This window comes from Callithrix jacchus, chromosome 9, assembly GCF_049354715.1.
Source record: "Callithrix jacchus isolate 240 chromosome 9, calJac240_pri, whole genome shotgun sequence".
NCBI lineage: Eukaryota > Metazoa > Chordata > Mammalia > Primates > Cebidae > Callithrix > Callithrix jacchus.
In genome coordinates, this window is record NC_133510.1 from 93,487,021 (window position 1) to 93,507,240 (window position 20,220).

General features: G+C 33.5%; 1 long non-coding RNA gene across 1 annotated transcript in view; it reads left to right on the forward strand.

Moving 5' to 3' along the window:
* Window positions 1-20,220, forward strand: part of LOC144577721 (uncharacterized) — a 41,434-nt gene that overhangs the window by 9,116 nt on the left and 12,098 nt on the right. Inside the window, exon 2 of the long non-coding RNA XR_013522248.1 lies at window positions 15,428-15,492. This is a non-coding gene — a long non-coding RNA (uncharacterized LOC144577721). The remainder of the gene's footprint in view (window positions 1-15,427; window positions 15,493-20,220) is intronic.

Sequence of the window (20,220 nt, forward strand, 5' to 3'; positions counted from 1 at the left end):
GGCTTTATTTGGAGGAAACAATGATGTACTTATCAGTGCTCAGAAAAATCTTGTTGACATTGAATAAACATTCAGTTATTCACACAAAAAAATACACTGTCAGTGCCATACAGCTACCAACATTGCAAAGGAGATAGAAGAAAAAGAGAAACTAGGACACAATAGGATTTAAAAATCTTGTGTAAACTTGTCACAGACTTTGACTTCCCCATATTTAACTCAAAAGTTTAGACTTTCCACAAGTTTAATTTTTTCTGCAAAGTATAAATAATTTATGGGTTGAAATAAAAACCTTGGCCAATTATGTGTTTACAATATTTTGTCTTTTCTAGGTTGTTAATTCCTTAAGAACAGGAATTGTGTCTTTCCTCTCTGAAATCCTAATATCTATACCATCCCTGATAAATAGTAAATTTATACAATCCCTAAGATATAGTGAATGCTTAATGAATGTGCACTGAATGAAGTAATAATGTGATATTTCCTTATTGATGTCTTTATTCCAAGCCTTTCTACCTGTAAAAATGTGAAACATTTTATTGCTTGTTTTTTTTTAATGTCTCCTCTAAAATAAATTAGGAATAAACAACATGAGATATTTTTGAATTGAAAATTGTGCCCAAGCTACATATACTATAAGATTATGATTGTATGAGTTTTTAAATATTATTTCTCTTTAGAAAAAATTTATCTGTATGTTGGTTGCGATTGAGAGAAGTGTCGCAGGAAAATCTTCAATCGTTGGAAGTCCCACACTGTGGGAAAACATTGAATAATTGCCTAAAAAATTTACAAGAAATGACATTATTATATTTCCTCTGAAAACTAAGATAGTATCAGTGCAGGAAGTCAACTAAAATTATTTAGCCAAGATATTTATGCTGGCGGAAGATATAGTATGCAGGGAAGGAAAAGCATAACAATCTGCAATAGAAAAAGCCTTGTAAAAGCAGGGAGCCTATACTACAGAGAAGGCAAGTAGGCTCCCATTGTAGAGGGCAACGTAATGGCTTTTGATTCAAAGACCCATAGTTCAGCTTTCATCTTTTCCCTAATAATGAGTCCATGTTTTTGAATACATGAAAGTATGGGAGTCCCTGAGATAGGGCAGCTTCCTGAATTCTGGAGTCCTTTAAGAAGTACTCCTAATCCCATTCAAAGGGTAGAAGATAAGTCTTTTTTCTTCTTTCTGGGTTTATTATTAATTGTGGAAAATATAAAAGTGGTGTGCTAAAGATGGCTCGTTCTAGCCTAGGAGGGCCATTTGTGCATTTCTTTGTGGCTGTACATTCAATGCTATGATATTGAAATTGGCCAGGGCGGGAGGTTTTACATAATAAACAATGATAAATGCTACAAGTTAGAATTGTGGCTTTTTTTTCTAGTTTAACAGAACACAATTGAAAAGATATAGAAACTTAATTAGAGCTTTGAAATTAAAACGAATTATTCAGGAGATCTCTTATCAATTTTCTGAACTCCTCCTTATTCTGTCCATCCTGGTTGTCCTCTGTGAGCAGTGTAAAATCCACTCACCTCAGTATAACATACAGAGCCCACCATGTTCTTGTCACTACTTATTTCCCCAACTGCTAGAGCCACATATACAAGGAATCTGTGTTTTTTGCTTTTGTAAACTTCTGCACCTGTTGGTCTCTCTGCTTAGAATAACTTTCTCCCATGTTTGTGTTTCACCAAATCCTACTCATTCATTGAAACTCAGATCCTGTATCTGCGATTCCTTAGAAAAGCTTTTTCTTGACCTCCCCTAACTACCACCATTAGCTAAATTAAGCATCCTGTTTGTTGTCCCATTGATATTCTGATTACTTTTATTACAGCATATTTCTGACATGAAGTCAGTACTCATTTTGAATTGCTGCTGTAACAAAATATTACAGATTGCATGGCTTAAAATGGCAAAAATTTATTTTCTTATACTTCTGGAGAACAGAAATTTCAAATGAGTTTCACTGGGCTAAAGTCTGGGTATTGATGCGTAGGGCTCTATTCTTTTCTAGAGGGTCTAGGAGAGAATCTGTTTCCTTGCTTTTTCCAGCTTCTAATATGCCCAAACTCTTTGCCTTATTGCTGTTTTTCCTCTTAAAAGTCTGTAATGATTGGTCAGTCTTTTTTGCATCACATTATCCTGACACTGACTGTTCTGTTTCCTTCTTCCAGATTTAAGACTCTAGTTTTTACTCTGGCCCACTTAGATAATCTAGAGCAATCTCCCTATTTAAGATAAACTGATTAGCACCTTTAATTTCATTAGTTATCTTAATTTTCCTTTGTCAGGTAATATTATATATTTACAAATTCTAGGAATTAGGACATGAAGCTCTTTGGGAGGTTTTTTTTTTTTTGCCTATCATAGGGTCATAAATATTATTTAACTTGCATGTATACAGTCCCAGCTTCTAGTATTACATAAATCCTCCATGAATATTTTTTCAATAAATTAGTAATTACAAATCATCAACAAGTTTTTCACATAATCTTGCAAGTTTAGAATTAGGAACAACATTAAAATTTAGCTCTTTCATCTTTATTGGGCTGTAGTAGGAGTTTAAAATACTTATTGATTATGTACCTTTGCATAAATTTTGGTACCTGCTCTTGAAAAATTTTGGTACATAAAAAGTTATTGACTACATCACAAATTATGGCAACATATTTAGAAGTGCTCAATATTTATTAAAATTCATTGGACAAATCTTCATAAACCACTATTTAAACATCCTCATGAAATATTTTTTAATATTTCAGGAATCCACTACAGTTTTTTAACCATTAACATAAATGTACCAATCTCTAAACAGAAATCAGACTTTTTAAAAGCATAGCATAAACAATAATTTATAATTGATTTTTTCCTTACTAACATATAAATCAAAAATAATGTCATGTTTGAATAAGCAGAAAACTATCTGTGAGACCCTTTGAAGTAAGAAATCAAAGACTATTTTTCACAATGATATGTGGATCAACAGTTTAGTTCAAGCTGATTTCAGCAAGGTAGTCAGGAGGTCACTGCAAAATTAAAAAAAAATCTCGCCCAATGGTCAGGTAACAATATGTATTCTGCCTGTAACATCTACATGACATATAGAAAGCAAATAGAAAGGTAATAATCTAATATTTGAGTAAACTTTTACTCAATAAGGTTTGCTGCTTAACTCCATAACTCTCCATAACTATGCTTCGATTTTATGGAATGTACATCGGAAAAGTTGGTTGTAGTTTAAATATATGCATTAAGGCAACTTAAAATCACAGTGTTACTATTCAAAAAGGCTTTTTACACAGCGTTTTAACATTTTCAAATTATATTATACAATACTAATGTATTGATTTCAATAATGTCTGCAGTAGGATTCAGGGGAGACAAATTAAAAGAGGACATAAAAATTCAAAGGAACTTACTGTTTACAAAGACATGAAATTCTCCTATCAGAAAAGTCAATCAATTATATTATTAACAAATTTAGATGGCCCACTATGCCATATACACAAAGGAAATTTGGGATAATTAATGACTAACCTACCAATAGCTATCCCAGGAGATGACAATTTCTTTCGGTTATAATTCTTAAGATAATGTTGAAGTTACTGATTTTATAAAAATTCATTTTTCTTATGGAAACATTTAGTCTCTTTATGTTCTTAAGTGTATGTCCACCAGTGGATAATTTCTGGGCTATTCTATATCTTATCTTAATCAAAGTAACTTGAGATAATATTACATTTAGCTAAATATATAGTAGGCTGCCTCATCTCTTAGGTATTAGAATCTGTGAAAAGTTGTCTCTTCCCACTTACGTCATCTGACTTTTTTTCTAAGTATTTTTTTCTTGTCTGTCTATCCAGCTTATCATCGTGATTGTTTATAATAAGTGAAAAATATGCAAAGTTCTGTGCTACACTGTGTGAAGAAAGACCAGCAGAAATGATCTAGAACTCTCACCTGTAAAATCTTCCTAGTTCTGGTACAGAGTTCCTGGTTGTGTAACTTCATTCTTTATTTCTTTGGCTTTCAGGCTTGTAGAATTATGCAAATTAGAGATTATGGGCAGGCTTTTTGATCGCAGACATTATAATGAATCAGGAATTCATGAATGTGAAACTCAGGATAAGTTATTGAACTTGGAGCTTCAATTTAGGAAAAATATTATTATTTATACAGTAAGTCCTTGGTATGTAATAGTTTCTTGGAAACTGCAACTTTAAGAGAAAGAATGTACAGTTCTTTGAATAACATCCTTTCCTTCAATGTCGTTTTCTCTTATAACGTTGATGAGGAAAAAAAGATCGTTTTGTTACATGGAGTTTTCCTTAAAGTCACCATTTCTAAAAATCTATTGACAAAGTTAAGTGTGAACTTACTATATATATATATCAATTTTCTTGTAAGAGTAAATGAAATTAAGTAAAATATTTAGAACAGTTTTAGGACCTTCTAGTGATAAAAAATTGATTATACATTCCTCTCTGTAATGATTGAAAAGGGTAATAGTGGGGAATAATATCAATTTTGAAGCAAAGTCAACGGTAAGTCCATGAAGGAAAGTCAATTATTAAAATAACAGTTGTAAAAGGCAAGCTTATGAAGCTCCATTAATGTTTCTATTATTGTCTTCAAAGTTAGGAAGCGAATACCCTGAAGACAAAGGTTAATAGTCATGTTACAAAGAAAAAGTCTCAAATATTTTAATCCATTATGCTGTACACAAAGGATATTTGGGATAATGACTAATCCACCAACAGCCAAGCCAGGAAATAATAATTTCTTTCCATTATAATTCTTAGGTAAGATTAAATAAGCTGATTTTATAAAAATTCATTTTTCTTATGGAAACATTTAGTCTCTTTATGTCCTTAAGTGTAACCATAAAATAAATAGCTGTTTATTTCTGTGATAGCTTTTGCTTTTATAGAAAGGTGGCATGTGGTCAATTTTTGATTGATTATGTAGAATAAGGCCCATATCACTTTGTTTTTAATAGCTCAATTAACTCTTCCGGTGAATACCAAGCCATACATAGCTTAAAGTTGTGGCTAAAGTTCCAGATAAATTTCACGTGTTTTATGTTTATGTTTCAAGACAAGATTGGGTATCAAGCATCTAATTAAAAGCTCTATTTATTGAGCACCTCCTGTGAGTAAGATATTGCACTAGATGAGAAATATATGTTGTATTTGTCAGGGTTTTCTAGAGGGACAGAACCAATATGATATATGTCTATATAAAAGGGAGTTTGTTAAGGAGACTTGCCTCATATGATCACAAAGTGAAGTCCCACAGTTGGCCATTTGTGAGTTGAGGAGCTAGGAATCCAGTAGTGGTTCAATCTGAGTCCCAAAACCTCAAAAGTAGGGAAGCTGACAGTGTAACCTTCAGTCTGTGGCCCAAGGCCTAAGAGCCCCTGGCAAACCATTGGTGTAAGCCCACGAGTCTAAGAGCTGAAGAGCTTGGAATCTGATGTTCAAGGGCAGGAAGCATCCAGCATAGGAGAAAGATGGAGGCCAGAAGACTACAGCAAGTCAGATTCTTTCACCTTCTTCTCTCTGCTTTCTCTAGCTGTGCTGACAGCAGATTGGATGGTTCCCATCCACACTGTGGGTGGATCTTCCTCTCCCAGTCCACTTACTCAAATGTTAATCTATCTGGCAACACCCAGATATGCCCAGAAACAACGCTTTGCATCTTCCAAACCAATTAAATTGACACTCAATATTAAGCATCATATATGTGTGTATATATATGTATAAAATTTTATTTAATGCTTATACAAGATTACTAAATGTATAATGTTATAATTTAATAACAGATGAAGAAACAGGCTCAGAAAGGTTGAAGTAACCTGTTCAAAGAAGTCACACAGCTAGAATATGTTGTCGCTGAAGTTCCAAAGCTGGATTATCTGATTCTGAGTGGAAGCTTTGGCACGGTGTCACTGCCTATGTTAGCCAGACCCTAGAATATTTGGAAAAGAGTTATTAAAATCTTGTTAAAGTGGTTTTACACTGTCAAGTGTTAAGCTGGAACTAGGTTTCCCAGAATTTTCTTTTCTGGGCAGTTCTGTGGTGAGGACACTAGCTCCTGCATACAACCCACATTAATGAGATTGGAGAGTATGAAAGGCAAATATAATTTCTGTTTGGCTTTGTGGGTTGCCATTTTTTCTTGTGGTTGCCATATTTTTCTGGCTTTCACTTGGTTCACATTCGTTTTTCTCCCTTTCTCTTGGCTCTGCTGCTCTACTGTGCCTCTATAGTCACTTTCTGACTGAAATATACAACCTTCTACAGAGTTTCCCTGTAACCATGATTGGACAAGATCTAATCTCTATAATTTTGCCACACAGCTAGTGGTTCTGCTTTCCTGATGGAACTATGACTGCCACACTTATGAAATGTCTTGCAATGGTCATAGTTGACAGATTATTTCTGGAACGTTCTGACTGTGTATCTTTGAAGCAAACTACACCCTATCTTTGTTATGTTACAAGTTCAAGAAAATGATTGTTTCCCTTGCTCAAAACTGAATGATTTCAAAAGCTAAGATAATCTCTTTAAAGCTCATTCAATTGAACAAGTACATCAAATATATTAGAGCCATGGTATGATTTACACACTGAAATGTATGTTCATGAGGTCAAAATATCAGCTTGCATTATTCCTTGAGTCTTGACTATGAATCTTGTGTAAGTCATCCAAATTGATTTGTATAGAATCAACTATAATCTTTATTATTGAATGTTTTTTGCTTTGTATTAATTAAGGTGATTGGCTTGTAATTACTCCATTTACTTATGTTTCTACTCAGTTTCAATATAACGAACAATTACCCTGCCTTTAGTACTATGAGAAATGTATTAAATCCACATCTAAGTTGACTTTAAAATATTTAAAATTCATGCGATAACTCAGTATGTACTTTTCCCCCTCTGGATTATACAGAAGTAGTTAAATTTAGCATTTGTGATTTTTTTGATTATCCATGCACATGGATTTTTTGCAACATCAGGCAACATATCTAATTAGAATGCCCCATTATGTGACAAGAAATTAAGAAATAGCACTGGAATGCATCTAACAGGTGTTTCTCTTTCCCCTATTTTTATCCTTTAATTTTCACAAGTCCTTCTTTTTGTGAAGAAATTGATACATAACTCTGACAACAGAGGGCTGTTAACCTGATAGTAATCATAACTGGTAAAGGTGTTAGAAATATAACAGCTCCATTTGTGTTCTGTTTACTGTTTAGAACTCTCCCTTGTGCGTTAATACTCATAAGAAACCTATGCGTAAGCACGTATTTTTAACCTTATTTAAAATAAGAGGAAATTGAGACTCAATGACTTTAAAGGTGAAATCACAAAGCAAAGAAATGTTGAGTCAAGATTTGAACTGTGGTCTCCCGACTCCATATTTAATGCTCTTTCTTTGACACATCAAATTTTGACAATTTTTAGTATTAAAACAAAGTTTTTAAAAATTTTAAATAAGAAGTAAATGATATAATGGAAAGAGCACATATTTTAGAGATTTCTCTCTTTTTAAATCAAGTATCTGTGATCTTAGCCAAGGCTCTGTGACCTTGCTTGAGTCACTTAATTTTCCTGACTCACTTTTTCTGATTTATAAATGAATCATAACATTTACCTTCCAATTTTATTGTGAAAAAGGTCTCCCATTGTATTTTGTAGTATAGAATCATTGCTTATTTATTTTTTAGATATTAAAATATTATTAGTATCTTAACAAATATTTGTTTTATTTTGAGTAGTTCTAAAAAGTTTGAATCTCTTAGCAATTACATTTTTTAAGGTTATTTTCATTTTTAAAGGTATGTCTCTTAATATTATAGGGCAGTGGCTCTCAAATTTTAGCATGTATTAGAATCAGCTAGAGGGTTTGTTAAAACACAGATTGTTGCAAGATCAGAATTTGCCATTAAGTTTCTGTAAGGCAGACTCTAAGAATTTTTACTTCTGCCTAAGTTCTTCATCAATATAGATGCCCTGGATCAAGGACCACACTTAGAGAATTGTTGTTATGGGGTATATCTCAAAGAAAATGAAAAATCATAACTTAAAAAATGCACATGCAAATAACAAGCACCAGACTGAATATGTGGTCTCACTCTACTGCCCAAGTTGGATTGCAGTGGCATTATCATTAGCTCACTACAACCTCAAACTCTTGGGCTCTATTGATCCTCCTGCTTCAGCCTCCTGAATAGCTGGGACTACAGTTGTGTGCTACTGCACCTGGCAAATTTTTTTCACAATTAAGTTTTTTAAAAAATGAGGTCTCATTGTATTGCCCAGGTTGGTCTCCATCTCCTGTCCTCAAGTGATCCTCCTATCTCAGCTTCCCAAAGTGCTGGGAGTACAAGTATGCACCACTGTGCCTAGACTGAGTATGCAATTTTAATATATGTTCTATTTTAGAACTGTCTTAGATTTGCAGAAATATTGAGAATATAGTACAGAATCATTATATACCTCACAAAACTTCTTCTATTGTTAACATTTATACCAGTATGATACATTGTTACAATTAATAAAGCAATGTTTTTACATTTCTATTAACTAAGACCCATCGTTTATTTAGCTTTTCTTAGTTTTTTTAGGATGCCGTACTTGTTTGTTTTTGTTTTTAAATATCTCCTTTTGTTTTTGTTTGTATGTTTGTTTTTTAAGCATTTTCTTACTTTTGGCACTATGAGTTGCTCCAGACTTGTATTATTCTCCCCTTGTCCTAGGATAAGCCATTTGTCCAAACATCCCTGACTATTCTACTGGAGAATGGCATTAGAACAAAGATCTGAGGTGTACTCATTGTGACTGAGGAGTCATTTCTTTTAGGGAAGCTTATCTTACATAACAAATATATACATATATATGTGATATACGTGTGTATATGTATCAGCCCAAGCTATGCTATGCATACACAGAAGCTAGCGTGTGTGTGTGTTATGTGTATACATACGTGTGTGTGTGTGTGTGTGTGTGTGGTATAGGCCTTGTCAAAATATCACTTCTAAGGTAAAGGCAATTTTTTGCATCTGTCCACCCACCAAGAAAGAGATACACTCATAGTGGGCCTCTTTGAATTGTAGCAGCAACATATTCCTCATTTGGATGTATTATTGTGGCTCATTTACCAAATGACCCAGAAAGCTGCTAGTTTTGAGTAGAGCCCAGGATAAGCAAAGGCTCTCCAATAGGTCCATGCTATTGTGCAAGCAACTCTATCACTTGTGCTGTGGATATAGCAGATCCAATGGTGCCCAAAGACTCACTGGCAGATAGGGTTGTTGTTAGGGCCTTTGGCAGACCCCTAAATGAACTGCAGTGTAGGCCTTTAATATTTTGGTGTAAGCCCTGCCATTCTCTGCGGATAAGGACTCCCTTTTTGAGGATCTAAGCCTTAGTAGAAACTGAACACTTAACAAAGGGCCATCAAGTTCTCATCTGACTGGAACTGCTCATCATGAATTTGACATTATTCTGACCAACAAGCTGTAAAGTTGGGCATGAGCAGCAGCAAATAGAAATAATATGTATGTGATCTGGCTGGAGCAGGCCCTGAAGGCACAAGTAAGTTGCATGAACTGTGACCCAAATACCTATGGTTGAACACTTCACCTACACAGCCTTTTGGTCTCCCAACCTTCACCTACAGCCTCATGGCGAAGTCCAAGTGACCAGCTGACTATATATAAAGCAGTTACAGAAACAATAACTTCTCTTAATATTGTGTGTGTGTAGCAAATATCTCTGTTTTTTCTCTTATTTCCTTCTCATGTAACATAAGATGTGTTAACTTTATGTTGTAGTATTTAAGTATTGTTAATTTTATATATAGGGTTTAAGTTATCAAGGAGAAGAGTAAATATCACTCAAAGACCTTTCCTCTTCTTCCAGGTAAGGGATTAGTGTGCTTTGGTTGTATGGGGGATACTTCTATAAAGTCAGGTGGAATTACGACCTTGTTGCTGTCTATATTTGGAGATTAAGTATAACAAAGAAATTCATATTGGTGCCAAGTTGACAAAGAGTGGTCTTGCGATAGTTAATTTTTGTGTGTCAACTTGACTAAGTCATCAGATATCTGGATATTTGATTGAATATTATTCTGGCCGTGCTTGTGAGAGTACTTCTCAAAGAGATTAACATTCGATACAGTAGGCTGAAAAAAACATATTGCTTTTCCAGTGTGAGTGGCTCTCATTCAATCGGCTGTTCTTTGCATGGAACAAAAATGCTGAAGAAATGAGAATTTGCTCTGTTTTTGACCTGGCACATGAGTCTTCTCTTGTCTTTGGACTCAGACCCAGATTGAAATTTTCACCATTGACTCTGCTGTTTCTCAGGCCTTTGGACTGGGAACGGACCTTAAATGATTGTTTTTCTGCTTCTCAGGTCTTCAGTCTCATACTTGAACTACACAGATAGCCACCCTGGATCTCCAGGTTGCTGACTACAGAACTTAGGACTTTCAGGCTCTGTAACCATTTGAGCCAGTTTCTTGTAATAAATCTTCTTCTGTCTCTGCCTCTGTCTCTCTACATATATATATATGTGTGTATATAGACACACACACACACGAACACATATACATATAAAATATGTAAACACATATACATGCATATGTACACATCTTATTGGTTGTGATTCTTTGGAGAACCCTAATACAATGCATATATTTATAAATATTTCTGTATGTAACCATCTATATTTAAATTAAGCTAGACATGAATCCATACAGATATCTTAACTATGACTTTTATAACATGGATAATTATATCTTCCTCATTTTGTTTATCTATAAATTTCAGCTCCAACATTGAAAAACCTGACTCCATCCTTCCGCCATCTATTTGCTTAATTGTTCTGTCCTAGTGTACATGGATAGCAGTATCAGACTTGTTAACCTGTATATCTTTGGAAAACAGCTTTATCAAGAACAAAATGCAGATGTGCAGATCCTTTTGTGTTTTGTTTTACTGAATTTGTCATTTCCAAAGTTTCTTACATAAGTAGCTTTCTCTCCCATCTCTCTCATTGAACTTGTTCCATACATTTGTAGTACAGTTAGATTCTCTTGTCACATTCTGCATTTCTTCAGATTCTCCCAAATTTTGATCTTTTTGCAATTTGCATAGAGTATGATTAGTTATTTGTGCTATATAAAGATCTATGGGTTTTGAAACATGAATATCCACCATCATTGTATCATACAGAAGAATTTTCCTGTTATAAAAATCACTTGTGCTCCACTTATTTCTTCCTTCTGCCTCCCCTTTGTCTCTGGCAAGTACTGGACATTTTTCTGTCCCATATAATTTTAATTTTTCTAGAATCTCATATAACTGGAATTATACAATATGTAATTTTTCTCTATTGACTTCTTTCACTCCACAAAATGCATCTAAGTTTACTCAGTTATTTTAAAAGACTGGGTAGCTTATTTATTTTCATTGCTGAATAATTTCCATTGTATGAATGTACCATAGTTTGTTTATTCATTCACCTATTGAAGGATATCTTGGTTGCTTCCAGTTTTGATTTATTATCAGTAAACCTTCTATAAACATTGGGATGTGAACATAGGTTTTCAAACCAATTGGATAAATACATAGAACAATTGCTAGATCTGAATTTTATAAGATACATGTTTAGACCAGCTATTGTCTTCCAAAGTGGCTGTAACATTTTTTGTTCCCACCAGCAATGAATTCACATTCCTGTAACTCGGTATCTTCCCTAATATTTGGTACTAATGTTAATTTCACCACTCTAGTAGGTGTGTAGTGGTATCTCATTGTTGTTTTTGTTTTCAATTTCTTGATGAGAAAAGATGATGAATATACCTTCACATGTTTATATGCCATTTGTATATTTATTTGCTGAGGTGTCTGTTTAGATAGTTGCTCATTTTTAATTGGATATTTGCTTTTTTATTTTTGAGTTTTAAATAGTTTTGCATATTATGGACACAAGTCCTTTATAAGTTTTGTGTTCAAAATTTATGTGCTGAAATCCTAACCCTTAAGCTGTTGGTATTACGAAGTGGGGGCTTTGGGAAGTCATTAGGTCATAAGGGTGGAACTTTCATAAATAGGATTAGTGCTTTTACTAAAAGAGACGCCCTAAAAAGCTCCAGTGCTCCTCTCACTATGTGAGGCTACACCTAGAATGTACCTTCTACAAAAATGAGGTCTCTCATCAGACATTGAATCTGCCAGTGCCTTGATTTTGGGTTTCTCAGTCTCTAGAAATGTGGGACGTTGAATCCTGTTATTTCTAAACTACCTAGCTTGTAGTATTTTGCTATAGCAGCCAAAAAAAGACTAAGACACCACCTTTTCGTCACTGAATGACATTTTCTTCTTGTTCAAATTTGAATGTATTTGTGTGTGTCTATTTCTGTGCTTTTTATTCTGTTTCATTGATGTGTTTGTTTGCTCTTTCAATACCATGATGTCTTTATTGATTATGCTAGTGTTACATTGTCTTAAAATTGGATAGTATCAGTCATCCAACTTGTTTTTCTTCAGGGTTGTGTTGGCTATTACAAATCTTTTGCCTTTTCATGTAAGCTTTAGAGTCATTTTCTTGATATTCACAAAATAGTTTTCTGGGATTTTGATTGGAATTACATTGAATCCATAGATTGAGTTGGGAAGAACTGATATTTTAAGAATATTGAGTCTTACACTCCATGAATGTGGACTATCCTCTTATTTGAAACTTCTTTAATTTCTTTCATCAGAGTTTCATTGCTTACCACATAGAGATCTTGTATATATATTGTTAGATTTATGTATACATATTTAAATTGCATCCTATTGTAAATTATATTGTTTTTAATTTTAAATTCCAATTGTTTATTGTTGCTATATAGAAAAGAAATTAACTTTTGCATATTAATATTGTTTCTTGTGACCATGCTATATTACTTATTAGTTTAGTAAGTATATGATTGGTTAGATTTTTCATGTAGACAATCATGTGTTTGTCTGCAAAGACAGTTTTATGTTTTCCTTCTCAATCTACACACACACACACACACACACACACACACACACACACACTTTGTTGATTTGATGCAAATCTATAAAATAAAGTTTTTCTGGTACAATGTTAAATAGGGGTGCTGAGATAGGACATCTTTGTTTTGTTTCTGATACTATGGGGTCTCCATCCACTTTTTCATCAGTAAGAATGATATTAGCTGTAGGTTATTTTTACATGTTCTTTTTTAAGTTGAAGGAGGTCTCCTGTATTTATGTTTTACTCAGAGCTTTTTAAAAATATATATAAATGAATGCTGGATTTTCTGAAGTGCTTTTTCTATATGAATTGATATAATCATATGACATAAAAAATTCTGTTGTCATGATGAATTTCGTTAACTAATTTCTTAATGTTGAATCAGCCTTGCATACTTGGGATAAAGTTATGGTGTATAATTCTTTTAGATACTATTGAATCTTATATATTTTTGGGTTTGATTTGCTAATATTTTATTGAGTATTTGTTGTCAATATTCATCACAGATATTGATCAATAATTTTCCTTTCTTGAAATATGTATAGCTCATTTGGGGATCAGGGTAATGTTGGCTTCGTAGAATGAGTTAAGAAGTGTTTACTTCAGTTTTCGTGAAGAGATTGTAGAGAACTGATTATCACTTTTTTCTTCAATGTTTGGTAGAATTTAGTAATAAAATCTCCTGGGCTTGGTGCTTTCTTATTTGAAGGATTACTAATTATCGATTCAATTATTTTAATTAATATATGCTTATTCAGATTGCATATTTTTTCTTGGTCAATGATATGGTGTGTCTGTGTCCCCAGTCAAATCTCATTTTGAATTGTTATCTCCATAATCCCCATGTGTCTAGGGAGAGAACTGGTGGGAGGTGATTGGATCATGGGGGCAGTTTCCTGGATGCTGTTCTCATGATAATGAGTGAATTCTCTAGAGATCTGATGGTTTCATAAGGGGATCTTTCCCTTTTGCTCTTCACACTTACCTCTCTTGCCTGCTGCCATGTAAAATGTTCCTCTTCCCCTTCTACCAGGATTGTAAATTTCTTGAGGGTTCCCCAGCCATGTGGAACTGTTAGTCAATTAAACATATTTTCTTTATAAATTACCCATTCTTGGGTAGTATCTTTATAGCAGTGTGAGAACAAGCTAATACAGATAAATTTTGGTAGCTCATGTCTTTCAAAAAATTAATTTATTCCTTCTAAGCTATAAAATTTAACTGCTTAGAGCTATTTATAATATTTCAGGATTAGCCTTTATATGTTCATGTGATGGAATCAGTAGTGATGACCCATGCTTCTTTTATTTATGATCTAGTAATTTTTATCATTTTTTAATTTTTAATTTTCAGTAGAGGATTATCAACTCTTAATATTTTAAAGACTTAGTGTTTGATTTTGTTAATTTTCTCTATTATGTTTCTGTTTTAAATATAGGAATTTCCTATAATTTTCATTTCTTTTTAAATTTATGCTTACCTTTGGCTTAAACTGTTCTTTTCTATGTAGTTTTTGAACTAGAAGTTTAGGTTATTGATGTTAGGTTTTCCTTTCTTTATAATATATGCATTTAATGTTATAAACAAACAATTGCTTTTCCTGCTTCTCACAAATTTAATGTTATATTTCTTTTTAATTTATTTTATAAATTTAAAAGATTTATCTTTTGACTTTTGTTTGTTGCTCCATGTGTTATTTTGTAGCATGCTATCTACTCATCAAGTATTATAGAATTTTTATAGCAATCTTTCTGTTATTGATTTCTAGTTTAATTTCATTGTTGAGTCTGAAAACATATTTTGTATAATTTGTATTTAGAAAAAAAAATTTAGGTCTTTCTTATGACCTAGAATGTACTCTTTCTTGGTGAATATGCCATGAAATGTTGAGAGAAATGTTTGCTTTGCTATAGTTGGATGAAATATTCTACAAAAGCTAGTATATCAATTTAACAGATAATTTTGTTTAGGTCAACTATATTCTTACCAAATTTCTGCCTTCTTGAGCTATTGATTACTGAAAGAGGCATGCTAAGGTTTCCAAATATAATAGTAGATTTTTCTGTTTTCCCTTGAAGTTCTATCAGATTTTGCCTCATGTATTTTGACATTCTCATTTTTAAGTGCATACATAGTTGTATGGTTTGAATGTTTTGCCTTCTCCAAATATCATGTTGAAATTTTGTCATCATTTTGTAACAGCATTAAGGGGTACAATTTTAAGAAGTGATTAGATTTTGAGAACTCTGCTCATGGGTGGGATAAATGCCATCATAAAATAACATATTTGGCCCACTTTTGTCTCTTTGTCCTTCCTACCTATCTTTTTGTCTCTTTGTTCTTCCTACCATGTGAAGATGTAGCAAGAAGGCCCTTACCAGATGCCAGCACCTTGACATTGATCTTTCTAGCCTCCAGAACTGTGAGTTAATACATTTTTGTTCATTATAAATTACCCAGTCTGTATTATTTTATTATACCAGTGCAAAAGAGAGCAAAAACACATGTTAAAAATGATTATGTCTTTTTGGAAAATTGAACCATTCATCATTATGTAATGATGCTTTCTCAGTGATAATTTTTACTGTTCTTAAGAATGTTCTGTCTGAAATAGATACAACCATACTTGGTTTTATTGCACTTCACTTTATATCACTTTGCAGATATTGTAGTTTTTACAAATTGAAGGTTTGTGGCAACCCTACAGCTAGCAGGTTTAATGATGTTGCTCTTCAATAGCATGTGCTCACTTTGTTTCTTTGTGTCATATTTTGGTAATTCTCTTCATATTTGAAGCTCTTTTATTATTACTGTATTTGTAATAGTGAAGTGGGACAGGTGATCTTTGATATTACCATTGTAATTGTTTTGGGGCACCTTGAGTTTGTAAGATGCTCAGATAAGATGGTGAACTTACTCGATAAACATGTATTCTGACTGCACCACTGATTGGCTTTTCCCCAGTCTTCTTTCATGTCCTTCAGGCTCCCTATTTCCTAAAACAAAACAATGTTAAAATTAAGCTAATTAACAACGCTCAATGGTCTTTAATTGTGCAAGCAAAAGGAAGGTTGGTAAGTCTCTAACTAAACCAAAGTCTAGAAATGATTAAACTTTGCAAAGAAGACATGCTTAAAGCCAATACTGTCAATAGCTGAACGATTTCAATGAAAATTAGCCAAATTGTGAATGCAAAGAAAAACGTCTTAAAGGAAATTAAAAATGCTACTTAATTTTATTATTATACTTTAAGATCTGGGATACATATGTAGAATGTACAGGTTTGTTACATAGGTATACCTGTGCCATGGTGGTTTTCTTGCACCCATCAACCTGTCATTTACATTAGGTATTTCTTCTAATGCTATCCCTCCCCTTGCCTCCCACTTCCCAACAGGCCCCAGTGTGTGATGTTCCCCTCCCTATGCCCATATGTTTTCATTGTTCAACTTCCATTTATGAGTGAGAGCATACAGTGTTTGGTTTTCTGTTCTGGTGTTAGTTTGCTGAGAATGATGGTTTTAAGCTTTATCCATGTACCTGCAAAGACATAAACTCATTCCTTTTTATGGCTGAATAGTATTCCATGATGTATATGTGCCACATTTTCTTTATCCAGTCTATTATTGATAGGCATTTGGGTTGGTTTCAAGTCTTTGCTATTGTGAACAGTGCCACAATAAACATAGGTGTGCATGTGTCTCTATAGCAAAATGATTTATAATCTTTTGGGTATATACCCAGTATTGATATTGCTGGGTCAAATGATATTTCTATTTCTAGATCCTTGAGGAATCACCACACTGTCTTCCACAGTGGTTGAACTTATTTACACTCCCACCAACAGTGTAAAAGCATTCTTATTTCTCCACATCCTCTTCAGCATCTGTTGTTTTCTGACTTTTTAATGAACACCATTCTAACCCGCATGAGATGGTATCTTGTTCTGGTTTTCATTTGTATTTCTCTAATGACCAGTGATGATAAGCTTTTTCTCGTATGTTTGTTGGCTGCATAAATGCCTTCTTTTTAGAAGTGTCTGTTCATATCCTTCACCTATTTTTTGATGATGTTATTTGTTTTTTTTTCTTGTAAATTTGTTTAAGTTCTTTGTAGATTCTGGATATTAGCCCTTTGTCAGATTGTAAAAAGTGAATGCTTCCAGTTTTTGCTTATTTAGTATGATAACAGCTGTGTGTTTGTCATAAATAGCTCTTATTGTTTTGAGATACATTTCATCAATACCTAGTTTATTCAGTGTTTTTGGCATGAAGGGGTGTTGAATTTTATTGAAGGCCTTTTCTGTATCTATTGAGATAATCATGTAGTTTTTGTCACTGTTTCTTTTATGTGAAGGATTATGTCTATTGAGTTGCATATGTTTAACAAGCCTTAAAAGTGCTACTTTTTGTTTATTTACTCTTTATTATGTGTGTGAACACACACATAATAAGAAAAAAAGTAGACATCATTGTTATGGAGAAAGTTATAGTGGTCTGGCTAGAAGATCAAACTAGCCACAGGATTCATTCAAGCCAAACCCTAAGCTAGAATAAGATCTAACTCTCTTTAATTCTCTGAAGGCTGGGAGAGGTGAGGAAGATGTCACAGAAAAGTTTAAGGCTAGCAAAGGTTGCTTCATGAGGTTTAGGGAAAGCAGCACGTCTCCATAACATGAAAGTGCAAGGTGAAGCAGCAAGTTATCCAGAAGACTTAGCTGAGATCATTGATGAAGGGAGCTACGCTTAACAATACATTTTCATTGTAGACAAAAAAGTTCCAGACTGGAAGAAATTGTCATCTAAGATTGTTATAACTAAAGAGGAGATTTTAATGCCTGCCTTCAAATCTTCAGAGGACAGGATGACTTCTTATTAAGTGCTAATGTAACTGGAGACTTTAAGTTGAAGCCAGTAGTTATTTACCATTTAGAAATTCCATTATAGTTACCATTTAGAAATTCCTAGGGCCCTTGAAGTTTGTGCTAAATCCACCTTGCCTGTGCTCTGTAAATGGAACAACAAAGCCTGAATGACGGCACAACTGTTTATAGCATGGTTTATTGAATATTTTAAGCCCACTGTAAGGGCTTACTGCTCAGAAAAGAATACTCATTTCTGAATATTACTGCTCATTGACAATATGCCTAGTTATTCAAGAGCCCTGATGAGATATACAAGAGGATTAATATTGTTTTCATGTCTTCTGAAAGCAACTCCATTCTGCAGTCTGTGGATCAAGGATTAATTTTGACTTTCTAGTCTTATTATTTAAGAAATATATTTTATAAGGCTATAGCTGCTATACAGAATGATTCCTCTGGTAAACCTCGACAAAATAAATCGAAAATCTTCTGGAAAGGATTCACCATTCAAGAACATTTTTGATTCATGGGAAAAGGCCAAAATATTAACATTGACAGGATTTGAAAGTTGATTCCAACTTTCATGGTTAATTTTTAGGGATTGATGACTTTATGAAGAAAGTAAGTGCTGATGTGGAGGAAATAGAGAAATAGAATTAAAAGTGGAGCCTGAAGATATGACTAAATTATTGCAAGAGCATGATAAAATTTGAACATATAAGTAGTAGCTTCTTATGGATGAGGAAAGAAAATGGTGTCTTGAAATGGAATCTACTCCTGGAGAAGATGCTATGAACATTGCTAAAAAGACAACAAAGGATTTAGAATATTGTTACATAAACTTAGTTGATAAAGGAGGGCAGGGTTTGAGAGGATTAACTCTAAATTTGAAAGAAGTTGTAGTGTGGGTAAAATGCTATCACATAGCATCTCACTCTACAGAAAAATCTTTTGTGAAAGGAAGAGTGAATCAATGCAGCAAACTTCACTGTTGTCTTATTTGAAGAAATTGCTATGGCCACCCCAAACTTCAGCAATCACCACCCTCATCAATCAGCAACCATTAACACTGAGGTGAGACTCTTCACCTGCAAAAAGACTGTGACTCACTGAAGAGTCAGATGATTGTTAGCACTTCTTAGCACTGAAATATTTTTAAATTTAGATAAGTGTATTGTTTTTTAGATATAATGCCATTGCACATGTAATAGACTATGGTATATTTTAAATGTGATTTTTATGTATACTGGGAAATCAAAAAATATGTGTGGGTCACTTTATTTTGATGGTCTGGAACTGAATCCATAATATCTCTGCGGCATGCTGACATAGCTACTCTAGCTTTCTGTTGAATAATGTTAGCATGATATGTAGTTCTCCGTTGCTTTATTTTTAACCTATGTTTTTATATTTAAAGTGTGTTTCTTGTAGACAACATATAGTTGAGTCTTGTTTTTTTATACACTTTTAAAATGTCTGTTTATTTATTTATTTATTTTTTGAGAGGAAATCTTGTTTTGTTGCCAAGCTGGAGTGCAGTGGCACAATCTCAGCTCACTGCAACCTCTACCTCCTAAGTTCCAGTGATTCTCCTGCCTTAGCCTCCCTGGAAGCTGGGAATATAGGCACCCACCACCACACCTGGCTAATTTTTGTATTTTTAGTAGAGATGGTGTTTTACCATGTTGGCAAAGGTGGTCTTGACCTCCTCACCTTGTGATCCAACTACCTTGGCTTCACAAAGTGCTGAGATTACAGATATGAGCCACCACACATGGCCACTCTATGTCTTTTAATTGGTGCATTTATACCACGTACATTTAAGATAATTATTTATATATTTATATTAATATCTACTATGTAGCTGTTTTCTGTTCATTGCAAGTATTCTCTGTTTCTTTCATTTTTTTTGCTTCTTTTTCTGACTTCAATGGCTTTAATTAAATATATTATTCTATTTTCTATCCTCCTACCATATAAACTATACTTCTTTTAAAATAGTGTTCAACGGTTTCCCAAAAGTTTTGCAGTATCCATTTATAATGAATCTAATTCCATCCTCATAACACTAGACTACTTCACAGGAATCACACGTACCTTACATATATATATATTCATTTTTACTTATCCCTAAGCTATAATCACCTAATATATGTTGTTACTATTATTACTTTGAGTAATACTGCTTGAGTTAGAGTAGCTAATTAACTTTTTTGCTGCTGCATATGTCACTGCTGTCCCTGGCAATCTTCATGTTCCCCAAACAGTTAAGGATTAGTGAGTATC